The sequence below is a fragment of the Rhinopithecus bieti genome, unplaced genomic scaffold, assembly GCF_001698545.2.
Source record: "Rhinopithecus bieti isolate Rb0 unplaced genomic scaffold, ASM169854v2 scaffold_13577, whole genome shotgun sequence".
Lineage (NCBI taxonomy): Eukaryota > Metazoa > Chordata > Mammalia > Primates > Cercopithecidae > Rhinopithecus > Rhinopithecus bieti.
This window is the reverse complement of record NW_016807867.1, coordinates 101,353-118,959: the sequence shown is the minus strand read 5'-3', so window position 1 is coordinate 118,959 and position 17,607 is coordinate 101,353. Positions and strand designations below refer to the sequence as shown.

The 17,607-nt window shown below is 38.8% G+C and overlaps 1 long non-coding RNA gene across 1 annotated transcript; it reads right to left on the bottom strand.

The window, feature by feature from the left end:
* Positions 1-3,058: 3,058 nt before the first annotated feature.
* Positions 3,059-15,065, bottom strand: LOC108536920 (uncharacterized). The gene is made up of 2 exons (XR_001887664.1): positions 14,765-15,065; positions 3,059-3,257 (listed from the first exon to the last, which is right to left on the bottom strand). It is a non-coding gene; the product is annotated as an uncharacterized LOC108536920 (long non-coding RNA).
* Positions 15,066-17,607: the final 2,542 nt, after the last annotated feature.

Sequence of the window (17,607 nt, the reverse complement as noted above, 5' to 3'; positions counted from 1 at the left end):
TGTTGTTGTTGTTCTGTCTTTTTTCTGTGCTTCAGTTTGGACAGTTTCTGTTACTGTACTTCACGTTTATTGATGTTTTCTTCTGCAGGGTCTATTCTGCTCTTCATCCCACTTAGAGAATTTTTCATTTTGGAGACTTTTTCTTCTCTAGGAGTTTTCATTTATTTATTTTATCTTCTTGTTAGGTTCCTGCTTTTCTTTAAATACTTTCATGTATGTTCATTTTCCTCAACCATAACAGAGGAATAATATTATTATCTGGCCTTAGAATTATTCCAAGGATTTAATGAGGTAATGGACACTATGGATGTAGCATGCCTGTCACATATAAAATGCTATATAACCATTATTATTGTGGTTTTATATTAAATTTACTTCTAAAACCATATTTCCTACTACTGCTGTGACAAATTACCACAAACTTATTGGCTTAAAACAATACAAATTTATCATCTTACAGTTCTGGAGTCAGAAGTCCAAAAGGGAGTTCACTGGGTTAAAATAAAGATATTGTCAGGATTATATTCCTTCTAGAAAGGTATGGAGAATACATTTCCTTTTCAGTTTATAGTGGCTGCCCCCAGTTTTTGGCTTGTGTTCACCTTTCGTCTTTAAAGCCAACAATGGAGGATTTGAGTCATCACATCCCATCACTCCAATATTGTTTCTGCTGTCACATCTTCTCTGATTCTGACTCTCTTACCTGTCTCTTTCACTTGTAAGGACCCTTGTCCTTACATGGGCCCCTTCACATAGTCCAGGATAATCTCCCACCTCAGGATTCTTAATTAGATCTGCAAAATTTCGTTTGCTCTATAAGGGAACATATCAACAGGTTCTGTGTGTGCTTGGTGTGTTAGAAGCAAAGAAAAAGAAAAAAGAAAAAAACAGATTCTATGGAATAGGATATGGATGCCTTTGTCTACCACTTCATTGTATAAAGCCTTACTGGATATTTCCATTCTTCTTTCCCTGTCATTAAATCACCCATTAAGTAACTATATGCAAAGACAATCTCTTACAGAAAGGTTACACATGGTCAAAAAAAGAAAAAGTCTAGAAGAAAATTCAGATTAGTAAAGAAGAAAGTATCCTGAATTTGGGTTCTAGTCCCAGATTTGTTTGTCAATAGCTGTTTATCTCTGAGAAAATGACTTCCCTTTCTGAATTTCTGTTTTCTTACAGGGGAAAGTAACTAAGAAACCTCTTAGATACCTCTGTCACTATGGTTCGATAAATCTAATATATCTTGCAGTTTGACTAAAGTAGGATATGAAATGTGCTCATTGTGGAGTATCCTGAGCCTCCTTTAAGTCTTTAAGGAGACACAGGTTTTTGGATAAAGAAGACCTACCCTTGCTGTTGCTACCAGAAAAGAACTATGCAAATATTATTACACATGAGGTAATATAAACCAAACATAACAAAAGAGACTATTGGAGGAAGGCCCAGGACTCAGAGAGCAAAGATCAGAAAAGAGACAAAAGGCTGGCACAGGTTCAGTGCTCAGGAGGGATATCTTCTAGCAATGTTCCAAAGGGATGCAACGAAGGTGAGGGTAAAAGCCCCAGCATCAAACACTTGCAAAGCCCTCCTCTAAGCTTAGACAATGGAAAAACAGACAGACAATGACTCAGAGCCTTAGCTGTGTGTGGGAGCCACTGAAATAAACTGTCAAAGGGGAAACGGGGGTTGCAACAGCATCCATCAATGGTACTATGCAATATACAAATGAGGTATAGGGTAGAGGCAGTGGTTATAACCAAAAGCATTGTGAGTGATCAAGGAAATGCCTGCAGGTTACTAATCAGCCTGTGGGTCAGTGTGCATAAAAGGGTTTGTGAGAAAATGACTCCTCTCCTGGGACTTTGTTGGCTGTCCAGGTGCCGCACTGAGAAACAGATTTTGTTGTGGCAAAAGGGCCCAAAAAGTCTTCATTCTTGATCTGACCCATCACCTGATAATTTCATCATGTTTCTGGCTTAAAGATGATAGTGGGCAACAGCTTGCATGTTGAAAGAAGCAGGGAGCATGCCAGTCACATGCCATAGTAGTGAGCTTAATGAGGAGGTTAAACTCACTATTTTCAGAATTCTGTTAAGACTGTGAGGAAATATAGACAAACAGCAATGCAAGGCAATGGATCATCAGAAATGAGACCCGTTATTTGGCTGGAATAATTTGAATAGTATTGCTGAGGACCAATGTCCCTGCGAAAGGAGAGGAAGATCTTTTACCCTCATGCTAAAGACACAACGGGTTATAGAAAAAGAGTTTGATGTTTAATTCTACTGTAAGATTCCAAACAATTTTCCTTACCAGCTTTTTGGTAAGTATGCCGTATATTATGTCAAATTCGTAGGACATGTGAGGATAATAATTTTCTTTCAGGTTATTCTAATCTTTACCACATGGGAATTGAATCACTAGATTATATAGGTTATATTGGATCACTAGGTTATATAGCAGGGTAGCAGTGGCAGTAATGCTAGAGGGAGATGGTGGTTGCCCCAAGATTAAGCTCCTAGGGGCAGTTGTACAAGCCATAATGTTTGGTGCTTTTTGGTAGCACCCATGACTACTTCACAGGATGAGTTTGGCAGCATGATTTTTGGGCTTTGTTCTTGACTGTGTAGCTCCAAAGCCTTCCTTTCCATACCTTCTTAATACCTCCTTGATTTTGTAAGCTGCCTAATGTCCTTTTTTTTTTTTTTTTTAATCTTTTCTAATGTCTTTTAAATTATTTTTATTTTGGCTCTGCTAGACTTTTATTTCTGCTGCTTGCAACCCAGAACATAATAGATACTGTTGGGGATCTTGTTAAAAATGCAGATTTCAAGGTCTAGACATAATCATTCAGAATATCTGACATTGGGACACAAGAATCTAGTTTTTTAAAGATCTAGAATCAGTCAAGTATTTTTTTCTGTAGCAGGTGACAAAATCCTCAGTTTAAACCAGTTTAGGCAAAAAACAGAATGTTATTGACTTACATAATTAAAATGTCTAGGGAGTAGACTAAATTAAGGCAGTACTTAATCCAGAGCTCAAGCAGTACCTTCAGGATTTGGTTTCTCTATTTCCCAGTTCTATCTCCTGTAGTGTTTTCTTTAGTCTCAGATTTCATGTGGTAGTCAGATAGTGGCAGGGACTCCAGGCATCCTCTCAGCTTGTGTTTCAGGAGACAAGAACACACTTGTCTTGGTCCTAGAAGGTGTGACTCTGTTGGAGGTCCGTATCTGAAACCATTGCTCTGGCTAAGGGAATCCAAAGGTTAGTTGGTGTGAGTCTCCTGCCATCTCTGGAGCCCAGATTATTTCAAGAGACTTTTTATTTTTATTTCAAGAGACAGATTATTTCAAGAGACTTTTTATTTTTTCACTTCAATGACAGTCTCAACTTTTTGTTAACCATCTTTCTTGAGGGCTACTGAACATCCTCATACTTGCTGTTAAGTTGTATACTCATTTATATACTTACTCATAAATAGTTTGAACACTTACTAGGCATTGTGCTAGGCAAAGGGGATTTAAAATGGAATAAAATGTGGTCCTTATTTTAAAAGAACATAGATTCTAGTGGGAGAGACATCTAGCAAACCAGTATATAAATCCATTTGATTTATTATTGAACATCTATTGAATGCTTGGCACTATTCTAGTGCTGGGGATACACCAGTGAATAAAATAAAGTACTTGTCCTGATATTGTTTACATTATAAGGGAACAAGAGAAAATAAATCAATACACATATAAGTAATATACCAGTCGGGACATATTATAGCATGAAGAAGGGTATGATGAGTAAAGAGAAGACTGATGATGCAAAAAGAGAAAGCGGATGATTTCAGGAGCAAAGTCCTTAAGTAGAAGAAAGGGGACAAGATCTGGTGCACAACTGGAGTTGGATAGGGACTGAAACAATTGTTCTTACCTTTTTGGAGCTAAGAATTAAAAAAAAAAACCTATGAAAGCCTCTTCATAGCATCCATTTATTAAATATTTTTAAGAACTTGTTATGTGCTACATACTATTCTGGTTTCTGAAGATATGCCAGAGAACAAAACAAACAAGATCCCTGTTCTCATGGGGAAGACAGTAAATCAGTTTAAATATATACATACATAATTTCAAATACTGATAATGACCATGAAGAAAAACAAAACAGGGTAAGAGACTGATGAGGAAGAAAGACTTCTCTGAGATGTGATTTTGACTAGATGTTATTTAAAGCCATGACTCTAGATGAGATCACCTAGGGAGGACAGCAAATAATGAAGAGAAATCTGAGGACTCAGCTCTTGGGTATTTACCTTTTCCATTTTAGTAAGAATAGAAAGACCCAGTGAGTAAGACTGAGAAAGAGGTAGCTGGTGAGATAAGAAATAAAACAGGAAAATATATGTTGTGGATGCCAACTATAACCCAAAAGTAAGTGATTCACTAAAATGAATTAATCAACTATGTCTTATGCTGCTGAAAGGATGAGTAAGATGAAAATTAAAAATTGTTTCTTGAATTTGGCAAGAAGGAGATCATTACCAATGAAAAGATTGGTTTCAGTGGAATCAGGGTACAAGAGTTAGACTAGAATGTGTTCCACAAATAATGGGAGATGAAAGGATAAAGAGAGTGATTATGGAAAACTCTAAGATAATTACTGTCAGTTGGGGAACAAGGAAATTGGGAGAGGAAGTGGTCAGATGGAGTCAAGGAGAGAATGCTCCTGCAATAAATACTTAAACATGAGGAAGCAGCCTTGGAATTGGGCAATAGGTAGAGACTGGAAGAGTTTTGAGATGCACATTAAGGACGATTCTGATAAGGGCTCAGAAAGAAAATAGGAAAGCTGGAGAGAAAGCTTCTGTTTTCTTAGAGAATACGTAAATAATCATAAATTGTTAACAGAAATGTAGACATTAAAGGCCATTCTGGTGAGGTCTCAGGAGAAGTGAGGAACATGATATTGGAAACTGGAGGAAAGGTAATCCTTGTTATAATGTGGCAAAAAAATTCAATTAATTGTGTTTATGTGCTAGTGTTTTGTGGAAGGTAGAACATGTAAGCAATGAAATTGGATATTTAGCTGAGAAGATTTCTAAGCAAAGTGTTGAAAAAGTGGCTTGATTCCTCCTGACTACTGATAGTAAACTATGAGAAGAGAGACCAATCAAAGACGGAATTGTTAAGCAAATCCAGAAGCAGAACTTGAAGACTGGGAAAATTCTCAACCTATCCATATTGCAAAAAAAGAGAAACAAGTATGTGTTGTGTAAGCCATTTAGTCGTGTCATTTTGTTATAGCAGCCTGAGCAGACTAAGACACATTGGTAGCTAGCAGCACTTGGAGAAGTGCAACTTGCAGCATGACATGCTGGCTTTTCTCACTGTGGATTTGGTTCAGGGTTTTGCTCCAAATCAAAAGTATCCAGAAACTGGTTCTTCAAAAGATTGAGTCTCTCACTTGGCCTTCTCTAGGTAATTAATTGTCAAGGTAGTTTATCCTCATTTCTAGAGGGGAGGAAGTTCTTCTGTGAAAAAGGGGATATAACCTGAGTGAAAGTCGACTTGGCCTGGAAATGGCCACCATTTCCATCTGACTCAGAAAGGAGAATGTGGGGTATCTTGCATTCCTACCTTGAAGGGAGGTTTTTTTAAAGTGTGGAGATGTGGAAATAGGCAAGTAATTCAAGGCCTTGGGGTAAGGCAGAGGTGCCAAGGCTACCCAGAGGTGGGAGTTTATAGGAGGCGGAAAGACATCCCAAGGACAAGTTTATACAAGAACTGCTCAGGGAAAGACATAAAAGGAAGTGAGGCAAGAAGCCTCAAGATTAACTTGGCATCTTGCAAGTCTTTTTGAAAAAATCCCCAACGGGGTTGTCAAAAAGCCTTCCTGTGTTTTCCTCAGATGCTTGTACTTGCCCCAAGCCTGCTTCCTTGCTGGATGTGCAACTTGAACCAGTCCTTAGATACTCAACCTTGGCAGTATTTAAAGCAAATCATTTCTTGCTTAGCACTTTTCCCTGGGTAGGAGGGAGGACTCTTATGAGCAGGTGTTGGCATGGTTAATGCAAAGCTATATTCTTCCAGGTAATATTTTGAGGAGAAAAGCAGAATGATGTCGTTCCTGCAGGCATATCCTCCATCACCAACACACACACACACACACACGCACACACACACACACACGCACACACACACACACACACACACCACATTGGAGGTCCTGTTGAATAACTGACAGACTAAATGTTCAATTCTCTATTTCACTTTTCTATTGAGATATATAAGGCTTCCAAAGAAAGTGATACTTTTCAGAGAAAGGTGTGGGTTAGTAAATCTACTGACTTATTGTTCTTTACTTTTTAAGCGTCCCACTAGAGCAGCTATAGATCCCACCTCTATTTAATACTTCTTTTGTCAAAAAAAAAAGTATTAATAGATTCATGCTTCCAAAATCTGCAAGAGGTTGTGCTTTTGCTAAAAGATGAGTATTTTTTAGCCTTTATGAGTATCTGTAAAATCTTTTAACAAAGATAGGTATGTCTCAATGGCTAGGTGCCAAAGATGAAGCTAGAAACGGTATTACTATAAATGTAGTTTTTGCCAGTGTGCCTACATTTTGTCAAATACAGATTATTATTATTGTTTGGAGGTATTTACTATTAATATGCCTGGCCTGGCATACATACCTCAGTTTGATGAAGAGCAACAATGTTTGTTAATGTTTTCTCTGACAAATGTTATCTAGATAGTCTTATAGTAGGAAGGGCATCCAAACCTAGTATAAGAAATAATGCCTAGTAAAGCAAGTTTAAAGTAGGTATTTTTGGATACTATTGTAGTGTTAAGAAGAATGATGTGTTTGCAGAGTTGCTTCTTGCCATCATTGACAGGTTCTACTTGAACTAATAAGATACTGTTGGATGCCATTGAGGTTAATACAAAGTAAACTCCAGAGAACTGATAAGGTTGTGTTACTTGTACAAGAACGCCTGTAATCCCAGCACTTTGGGAGGGCACGGCAGGCAGATCAGCTGAGGTCAGGAGTTCGAGACCAGCCTGGCTAACAAGGTGAAACCCCGTTTCTACTAAAAATACAAAAAATTAGCTGGGAGTGGTGGCATGTGCTTGTAATTCCAGCTACTCAGGAGGCTGAGGCAGGCGAGTCACTTGAACTTGGGAAGTGGAGGTTGCAGTGAGCCGAGATGGTGCCATTGTACTCCAGCTTGGGCAACAAGAGTGAAACTCTGTCTCAAAAAAACAATAAATAAATAAATAAATAAATAAATAAATAAATAAATCTACTACTTGTAGATGTGACGTTTGTGGAAAATATATCATCAACAAAATAAAGACTATTCTTAGTAAGTGCTCTGATTTTCTTAATTCATGGTTCTCAAAATGTGGTCTCTGGACCAGAAGCACCAGCTTCACTTAGGAACTTGTTAGAAATGCAGATTCTCAGGTCCCTACTGAACAGAAACTCTAGGCCTGGGACTCAACAACCTGTATTTTAACTAGTTCTTAACTAGCATGATGCATGCTAAGTTTGGAAGTCACTGACCTGAACCCAAATCAGTACTGGGGCTAACAGTGCTTTTTCAGTTTTTTTTTTTTTTTTTTTTTTTTTTGAGACGGAGTCTCGCTCTGTCGCCCAGGCTGGAGTGCAGTGGCCAGATCTCAGCTCACTGCAAGCTCTGCCTCCCGGGTTTACGCCATTCTCCTGCTTCAGCCTCCCGAGTAGCTGGGACTACAGGCACCCGCCACCTCGCCCGGCTAGTTTTTTGTATTTTTTAGTAGAGATGGGGTTTCACCGTGTTAGGCAGGATGGTCTCGATCTCCTGACCTCGTGATACGCCCGTCTCGGCCTCCCAAAGTGCTGGGATTACAGGCTTGAGCCACCGCGCCCGGCCGCTTTTTCAGTTTTATAATTACCTAGAAAGTGTTTATGTTGGGAGATCTTGACACATAGAATGTGATTGACTGGTCATATTTTCTATAGACAAAATGTTTTGTCTGGATAGGATAGGCAACTGATGATAATAATTTTCATTAATTAATTCAACAAATATTAATTGAATGCTTACAATGTAGGCACTAGGCAAACAAAAGTGAAGAAGAGAGAAAAGAATTCATCTTTGTAAGCTACCATTCTGGGCTGAACGTATATTGTGATGTTAATTTGACACAATGGCTCAAATTGCCTAGTATTAGACCATAGGGGAAAAAGTTTGTATAATAATACTCTGTGCTTATGGATGAATTGCCCACTTTTTACAGCAAATGAATTCTTTCTAGGCTTGACCTGATCATATGATAGTGTCGTATCACATTGAATTAACACAGCCAGTGAAAAGTAACAGTTCAATTAGTTGTTTCATTCATCCCAAATTACTGGATTTTATGCTACTAAATTGACAAAACCAACTAGTAACATTGGAATTATGTCAATTTAGCATGAGGCTGTACTTATGTGGAAGATTATATCTGGAGAAAAAACACTGGTGGATGAAAAGAACATTTGGAGCATAAATGATCCAGTTTGGCTATTGCTTGATTTCACTAGTTTTTTTCATTGCTCCATTTTTTTTTGGTAATATACATAGCCTTCCTATTTAAGAAGAGATTAACCATGTTAACAATAAAAGATAATATGAAGAAAATTTAGGACCAGTGTCTAACTTTATAAAATTTATTTGGTTGCTAGAGAATAAATGACAATTCTATTTTCATCCAATTTAGTGGTGTATTAGAGATGAATATGAAATAGAGCATATCTTAAGTTCTCTCTACCTTTCTTGAATGTATTAATATACATGGTAGGGGAATGACAATCCTAAAAAAGAAGCACTTTATTAAAGCAAACTTTAATAAAGAACCTGAACATTTTTATTCATATAAAGGCACTAAATCTTTCCATTTCTGCCACCATGAATGTTTTTTAAAGTAGTTATTAACCACCAGTTGGCATATGAGGTTTTAATAAATACATTGTATGTTAACCAGTCACTGTACCTGCTTCTAAAGAGTCTTCCTTTCCCAGGAACTAGTCGAAGATGAATGATAGTCTTTTAAAGAAAAATATCAGGCTTAATCTCTGGCTATGCACAGGGAAATCAGAAACATTTATCTCAGAATTTAGGCCACCCAGTTCAGTGCAAGTCTTGTCTAAAAGTGATTCAACTTCAAATGTTTCAGTCCTATCTTATGAATGAATATTTATACTTCACTCATTTCTCAAAATTCGCTGATTAAAGGTCACAGAATGGGGTTAAAGATTAGTGGTCTGGCTGTAGCCTTTGATCTTTGGGATCAGGATACTGGGTTTCTCCAGGTTTGATAGTTTGTGAATGTAGGTCAGACCATCAAAATGTATTAAGTTGAGCTGTATGAGACTGTCATTTTTGTAGGTAAAAAATGGCCAAGTATTGGGATGATTAAGTCTAACATTTTCTATCAAGAACTAACAAAAGCAAGGCATATACTCTTTTATCCTTTCCTTCATTCTCTAAGGAAGAGGTATTTTTTGTTTATATGCTAGTTTGCTTCTCTTTGTAAAGCTACATTCTCCTATTGATTCAATCATTCAAAAATCTTTCTTTTTTAGAAGTTGGGGATGCAATCGTGAACAAGATACACACCATACCCACCTCATGATACTTACAGTCTAGCTTCTAGAGAAGTAAAAAGGCAATTTTGTTATGGCAAAATGTGTTAAAGAAGTTCAAGGTCTTGTGAGAGTACTTAGGAGGGGGATACTTAACTTGAAACTGGGAATCCGAGAAAGTGTCCTGGAGAAAGGAACTTCTGAATTAAGAGGGGAAGGATGGTGAGGACTTAGCCAGGCCAATGGGAGGAGCAAGAGTGATTAAAGTAGATGGAATAACATGCAAAGCTGAAAGAGAACTTGATTATTTTTAGTGAACTGTAGGTAGTTTATCTTGACTGGAACATATATGTGAAACACAAAATGAAATTGGAGAAGTATCAAGAGACTGTAACCATGAAGGGTCATTTATGCCAGGTTAAGGTGTTTGGAGGCTATCTCAAAGGCAATGGCCAGTTATTGAAAGATTTTAAGGGGTATTGGGTGTGGCATGATCAGATCTGAATTTCAGTAGAACCAATTTAGAAAGTTAGTTTGAGACTATTGCAGTAAAACTGGAAATAGAAGATAGTTACTTGAAATAGGCAATGGCAGTGGTGATAGAGAGTAGCTAAGATAATCTTATTAGGAGGTAAAATCAGTATGCCTGATGGTTAGCTATGAGAAGAAAAACAAGGAGTTAAAGATAACCCCCAAATATCTGACTTGAACAACCGGGTAATTTCTTTTTAGAGAAGCAGAAAACGGAAGAGGAGGAGCAGGTTGGGAATAGAAGATTATGAGTTCACTTTAGGAACCAATGAGTTCGAGTTGGTTATGGAAAATCCAAACCAAAGTGTCCAATAAATAATTAGATATGCTAGGTAGACAGTTGGTATTGGAGCTATAAATTAGAAGCTGTGTATAGATATAATTTAAGCCAGAAGAGTAGATAGATTAAAACACTGAGAGTTTGTAGAATGAGGCAAGATTCTAGCATAATCCTTACAGAACAGAAAATTTAAGGGAAAAGCAGAGGAATAAAACTCCACAAAAGATGCTGAGAAGTAATTAGAGAGATAGAAGGAAAATCAGAGGGTGTGTTGTAATGGAAGCCAAGGGAAGAGTGTTTAGCGGAAGGAGTGATTAGCCACAACAAATGCTGCCAAGGGTACAAGTGAGACTGAAGTTCATTGTATTTAACAATAAGGAAGTCATTGGTGACCCGCTGAGAGCAGTTTTTGCTGGAATAGTGGGGTCAGAAACAAATTGAAATGGTTTAGGAGTGAGTCAGCATTGAGCAACTGGAGATCTTTAAGAAGTCTGGCTTCCAAGGGGGAAAAGGAATATGACAGTGAAAGACTAGAAATAAACTTCTCTAGAAAAAAAAAAAAAAATCAGAATGAAAAAACATTCTTGAGTGTTTTGTATATAAAAGGATTTAGTAAGAACATGACATAGGTATAACGAGCTCTCAAATAGCAGAATAAAATGAAAGGGAATTCACAGAGCTGAAAAAAAACAGAAGACCAACACCATTATAGAACTAATTTATATGGTAATGAACAGATTAGACATGGCTTAAAACTGAATTATTGATGTGGAAGAAAGGCTTAAGAGAATCAGTGCAAAAAATACATTAATTAGACAAGGGATAATATAGAAGTGAAAAGGCTGATATGTCAGAAAGATATTTGGTATCACTAAAGTAGAAAACAGCACAGAAAATGTAATAAAACACATGATATAGAAATTTATTACATGCATATATATTACTTATATAACATATATATTCTGTATAGCCGAATTCAATTAAAGGAAGAAAACATAACCAAATAATGTAATACCCAGCCAAATTGTAATTCATATATAATGGTAACAAAAAGTTATTCCTAAACATTCAATAACTCAGTGAATATGGCACATATGAAAGCTTATTGGAGAAAAAAGACTATTTGATAAAATACTGATAACCAAAGAATAAATTGGCTGGGCTTGGTGGCTCATGCCTATAATCCCAGCACTCTGGGAGGCCAAGGCAGGCGGGTTACCTGAGGTCACGAGTTCAAGACCAGCCTGGCCAACATGGTAAAACCCCGTCTCTACAAAAATACAAAAATTAGCCTGGCACGATGGTGGGTGCCTGTAATCCCAGCTACTCGGGAGGCCAAAGTGGGAGAATCACTTGAACCCAGGAGGCGGAGTTTGCAGTGAGCTGAGATCATGCCACTACACTCCAGCCTGGGTGACAGAGTGAGGCTCTGTCTCAAAAAAAAAAAAAAGAAAAGAATAAGTCAAAAATATAGAACGATGGAATGGAAAAGACATGACAAAAGAATAGGCGGAGATTATTGGCTTCATTTAGATATTGATCTAAGACTTAACAATTGTAGGAATTATGGCTGTAGAAGCAAATGTAAATGTTATAAAGCCTGAAAGTATAAAAATAAAAACTAACCAAAATGAGTATGTGGGAAGAAGTGAAAGCTGGCTAATTTTCTTAACTTGTTCAGGAAGGAGTCAATTGGTAATATCTATATTAAACATATAGTTTCATCATTATTTAATAATTTAAACTTTTTGTTCTATGATTTTTTCTGTAATCTTAGAGAGATATTTTAGAAAACAAAATATTCTATGGTGATAAAAATGTTTAGCTGAACCTAAACAATTCTTTTCATGCATTTCAGTTTTTTCTTTTAAAGTCAATAATACTTAGATTTAGTGCTTTTTATGACAGTGTAGCATTCATGTGATTCTAGTTTATTCAACTTTAATTTATTTGCCTATATAGCTATCATTTATCTAGCTAATTCACATGTCTAGATATATTTATGTATACAGAGATACCTGAGATGATTGCCATCTTTTAGAATAATGTTCACCTAACTAAAAAATGATTATTTTAGAAGGCAAGATTTGGGAATAATTTTTTTCTTTCTTTATACTTTTTGTATTATATAAATTTCTTTAATAGCTTTATTTTTTAAATTACCTTATGTTCATGTAAAAAATTATGTATTTATAGAAAAGTACAAAAGCGAAAAAATCACGTGTAAGTCTGGCACTCAGAAAGAGTTATTGTTTTGTTACATATCCTTACAGACTTTTTTCTGAATATATGTATACATGGTTACACATACACATATCTTTTAAACATTATTTTAAAACAAACTGAGATCTTATTTATTTTTAAATTTGCTCATTTAGCATATTGTGAACATATTTTAATGTTAATAAATGTAGATCTGCACTATTATTTTAAGTAGAATTTCATTAGATGGCAGTCCCATAATTTGTTTTACCATTCTCTAAATGAGGGACATTTACAATGTTCAACATTTTTTATTATTATAAAAGTAATTGGCCGGGTGCGGTGGCTCACGCCTGTAATCCCAGCACTTTGGGAGGCCGAGGCGGGCGGATCACCTGAGGTCGGGAGTTCGAGACCAGCCTGACCAACATGGAGAAACCCTGTCTCTACTAAAAATACAAAATCAGCCAGGCGTGGTGGTGCATGCTTGTAATCCCAGCTACTCAGGAGGCTGAGGCAGGAGAATCGCTTGAACCTGGGAGGCGGAGGTTGCTGTGAGCCGAGATCGTACCATTGCACTCCAGCCTGGGCAGCAGCAAGAGCGAAACTCCATCTCAAAAAAAAAAAAAAAAAAAAAAAAAGCAATTATAGGTGAATAGCTGCTATCATTTGTGTTTGCATTCTTATTTATAAGAGTTATTTATTATGGTAAGTTCCTAAAAGTAGAATTTCTAGTTTTAAATACATGCTTTTTGGGTGGCGGGGGAGGCAAATTCTGTGTGTGTGTGTGTGTGTGTGTGTGTGTGTGTTTGTGTGTGTGTGTGACCAGGCATCAAGCAGTCTGCTGCAGATTTTTCCACTAAAGAGAAAAAGTGACAATCCATCACCTGGGGCCTGAAGGTATGTCTTCAGATACCCAGCTATAAGTGTGAATTGTCTTTGTTTCATATTTTAAAAATTCATTCAGATTCTTGCATTGTACTTTTTAAAAAATAATGTTTTATGTCTCCAAATCTTTGAGTGAATTTGATGTTCTAGGAAAGTGTGTCAAGAATATCCTGTTGCTCATATAACTCCCCTTATCCCTTATTCTATGCTTGGAAAATAAAAGGTGTAAATTAACAAAAGCTAATTGTTAATTGAGGAATAACTGTCAACCAAGCATTATACTAGTTTACTGTGGGGAATTACAAAGAAGTTGAGAACACAGCCCCTGACTTTGAATAGCTTCCAATTTATTTATTTTCCTTTAACAAACTCATCAAAGAATTATGCTTAACCTGATAACTGACTGGGCTAAGGTCTATGATGAATTTGCTTGACAGGATGGAAAGTCCCTACTAGCTTTCATTGCACACTTCTAGGACCTTGCTAATGTGTTTGTCTTGGACTCCAAGGCATTATTATTAGCATCTGTAGCATTCTAGAGTCTTGGGAAGGGGGTCGGGTGCCCCGCTGGCAAGAAGTCAGTGTAATGAAGATAGGAGTTTTTAGGCTTTTACATTTGGGACAAGTACAGTACAGGAAATGTAATAGATCCTAAATTAACCAGGGCTGCCAAATCAGTAGACATTTTTTGTTGTTGTTGCTTTTGTTGTTAAAGTCAGGATCTCACTTGTTGCCCAGGCTGGTCTCAAACTCCTGGTCTCAAACAATCCTCCTGCCTTGGCCTCCCAAAGTGCTGAGATCACAAGCTGGAGCCACATGTTACCACGTGTCTGGCCAGACATTTTAATGTACATTATCTTAAACACTTAAAATTGTTACTAGGAAAATGTCACTAGGAAAGACTCTTATCAGAGATATTAAAGTCACATTCAGAGCCCATTTCGAGGATAACAACAAATAAGGTCCAGTGTTAACTTCTGTGGCTTCATTCTATTTTCCTTACACTGACACTGATGCATAACACAGTCCCAAGAATAGAATAGGTAAATGTTTGCTGAATAAATAGATGAATGCTCCCAATAATTACATTGTATTTATCACGCTGTACTTACGGAAAGAAATAAAGTATGCTCTTTTGTTTTAAGAAGGCCTTTAACATCACGGACTGATACGGAAAATGTTTGCTTGTGAGCCTGGAGCAAAGCTACAGAATGCTCTTTCTCATCTTCTGAGCCATGTCTCTCTATAGCTTACCTTTAGTCCCAAGGTTTTGCCATTATATTCCTATGGTCTGGCTGTAGAGGGTCTCTTGCAGGGAAGATGTCTTTATCTGTTCTTTACTCTCCTGACCTCACACTGGTATCACTGACCTTTGTGTAACTCTTGCTTAAGGTGCTGCTTTAGAAGCTCCAGACTTTGAACTTGGCATTCTTCCAGTGATGGCAATGGCTGCTGCCATCACGTCGGCCTCAGCAGGGAGGAGCAGCTGGGGCTGCACAAGCCAAAGAGCCGGTGGGAGCCACGCCCCTTCTGAATCGGGGCAGGAGCTCCCTGGGTGCTGCTGCCCCTGCCCAAATTGTGACTGCAGACCCAGCCCTCCTGCTCTATGGAGCAGGCAGAAGACCTGCCCTCCTGGGTGGGGCTACAGCCACCCAAATTGCAGCTGCGGATTGGAGCCTCCCAGTGATCTTGGGTGGGGGCCAGAAACAGACAGGATCTGCCCTCCTGGGTGCAGCTGCAGCAGGCAGACCCGAGGCTGCAGACCTGGCCCTCCTGTTTCATGGAGCAGGAACAGGGGACAAGTGGGAGCCCCGCCCACTTCCGAGTTGGTGGGGCTGGAGCTCCCGCCCTCCCAGGCGCAGGAGGACCCTGGCATCCTTGCAGCCTGTACCCTGGGGCTGGGGGCGGTGGGGAGGGTCAGGAAAACCCCTCCCGTTTCCTTTCCCAGCGTCTTCTGGGATATCTGAGTGGGGTTGGGGCCAAGCCCCGGGCCTTGAATGGCAGCAAGAGGCAGAGTCCTGGGTGGAAGGGGGCAGCCCCCAGTAAGACCCCACCTTCAGGTCGGGAAGGGCCTGAAGTCTTGGGGCCGGGCTGCCAGTCCTGTGGATGGGAGTGGGGACTCGTGGTGCCTCTTCCACACCACCCATGGCTGCCTATGGACCAATGGGCACACACTTCCTCCCCTCTGAGGTCCATAAAAGCCGCGGGCTCAGCCAGAGCAGGGCAGGGGATGGCCAGAGGGACAAAGGGGAGAGAAAGAGAGTGGGACGACCAGCTGCAGAGAGGAGCTATTCTCTCTGCTGATAGCTGGAGATGATGGGATGACCAGTTGCAGAGAGGAACTATCCTCTCCAGGGCTGCCTCTCTGCTAAGAACTGAAAACTCCATAGATGACCTGCCTACAGAGAGGAGCTACCCACTGCAGGTCTCCTGAGCTGTTGTAACACTCAGTAAAGCTCATTTTTGTCTTGTTCACCCTTCGCTTGTCTGCGTACTTCATTCTTCCTGGATTCAGGACAAGAGCTTGGGCAAAGGTGCTGTGGCCACAAAATTGACACCCCAAAGACCCCATAACACCAGGACATGACTTCTGATGTTTCTGCTGATTCTTGCACATCTTCATTCCTCAGGAAGGAGGCACCTGTCCCCTTACTCTGACCTGAAGCCTTGTAAGATTATCAACATGCAGCCGGGAGAAGTGGCTCATGCCTGAAATCCGAGCACTTTGGGAGGCCAAGGCGGGCGGATCACGAGGTTAAGAGATAGAGACCATCCTGGCCAACATGGTGAAACCCCGTCTCTACTAAAAATACAAAAATTAGCTGGGCGTGGTCTGTAGCCCCAGCTACTTGGGAGGCTGAGGCAGGAAGATCGCTTGAACCCAGGAGGCAGAGGTTTCAGTGAGCCGAGATCGCACCACCATACTCCAGCCTGGCGACAGAGTGAGACTCTTGTCTCAAAAAAAAGATTATCAGCATGACTCTTTCTCACTCAAGTTCCCACCAGTGTGGAAGAACCAGACATCCTGATTCTGAATTATTTTTGTCCATGTTATTTCCCAGGACTGAACTGAGTAGTTATAGGCAGATGTTTAGGCATAGGGTCACACTGATGTGGAATGTTATACTACCTTTGACTGATTCTATTTATTTAAGTACATAGAATTGGATTATAGTCCTTGCTTCATAAAATATTATTGTTGTTGTTTCATGAATGGCTTTCTTATTTTATTTGCTTATTTATGCTTTTAGAATATAATGATGCTACTCATTCAAGAACTAATATATTACTAATAATTTATATCTACCTATATATATATTTTTTTTCTATTTTTTAAACTTCTCCTTTCACTGATGACAGTTAGTCCTTTGCAGCTATGGGGTGGATATCTTTACTTAACTATAATCCAGTTTACATAAGAAAACCTTCAGGCATCAACATTCCAGGTGCAGCCATTCATAAAGACAGTTTCGTGACTTATATAATGAAGAACTAAAGGCCTGGTGTGGGATTTCCACTAGACAGAGGTGTCATTAAGAATTGGAACAGTTGATGGGTGTGGTGGCTCATGCCTGTAATCCCAGCACTTTGGGAGGCTGAGGTGAGAGGATTACTTGAGCCCAGGAGCTGGAGACCAGCCTGGGCAACATGGTAAGACCTCCATATCTATAAAAAAAAACAATAAAAAGAATTGGAACAGTTATTATTTTGACCTTACTTGGTAGGGGCACATTGGTGTGGTGTTGCAAGAATGCTGCCTAATGCATCAGCACTCATAAAAGACAAAGACAGTAAAAGCTGGCTTGTGTGTTTACTTTTATAAATCAGAGTTATTTAAGGGTCAGAGATGCTTTGAACATTTACAAATTAGAACTACATTTCTCCTGTAGTACAATGCAGAGGAAGTATGATTCATCTAAATCTTCCTTTGTGTTTCACATTGGCCCTGGATTACATGCTGGTTGATTCGCTTTTAGTCTGAACAATAAACTCAAATAAGACTTTCTTTCTCTCGAAATTATGTTTCTGATCATATAAGACAAACTGGTAAAGCAGCCCTTTAGTTTAGTGATTTAGTGGTTTGTTGATCTAGACCA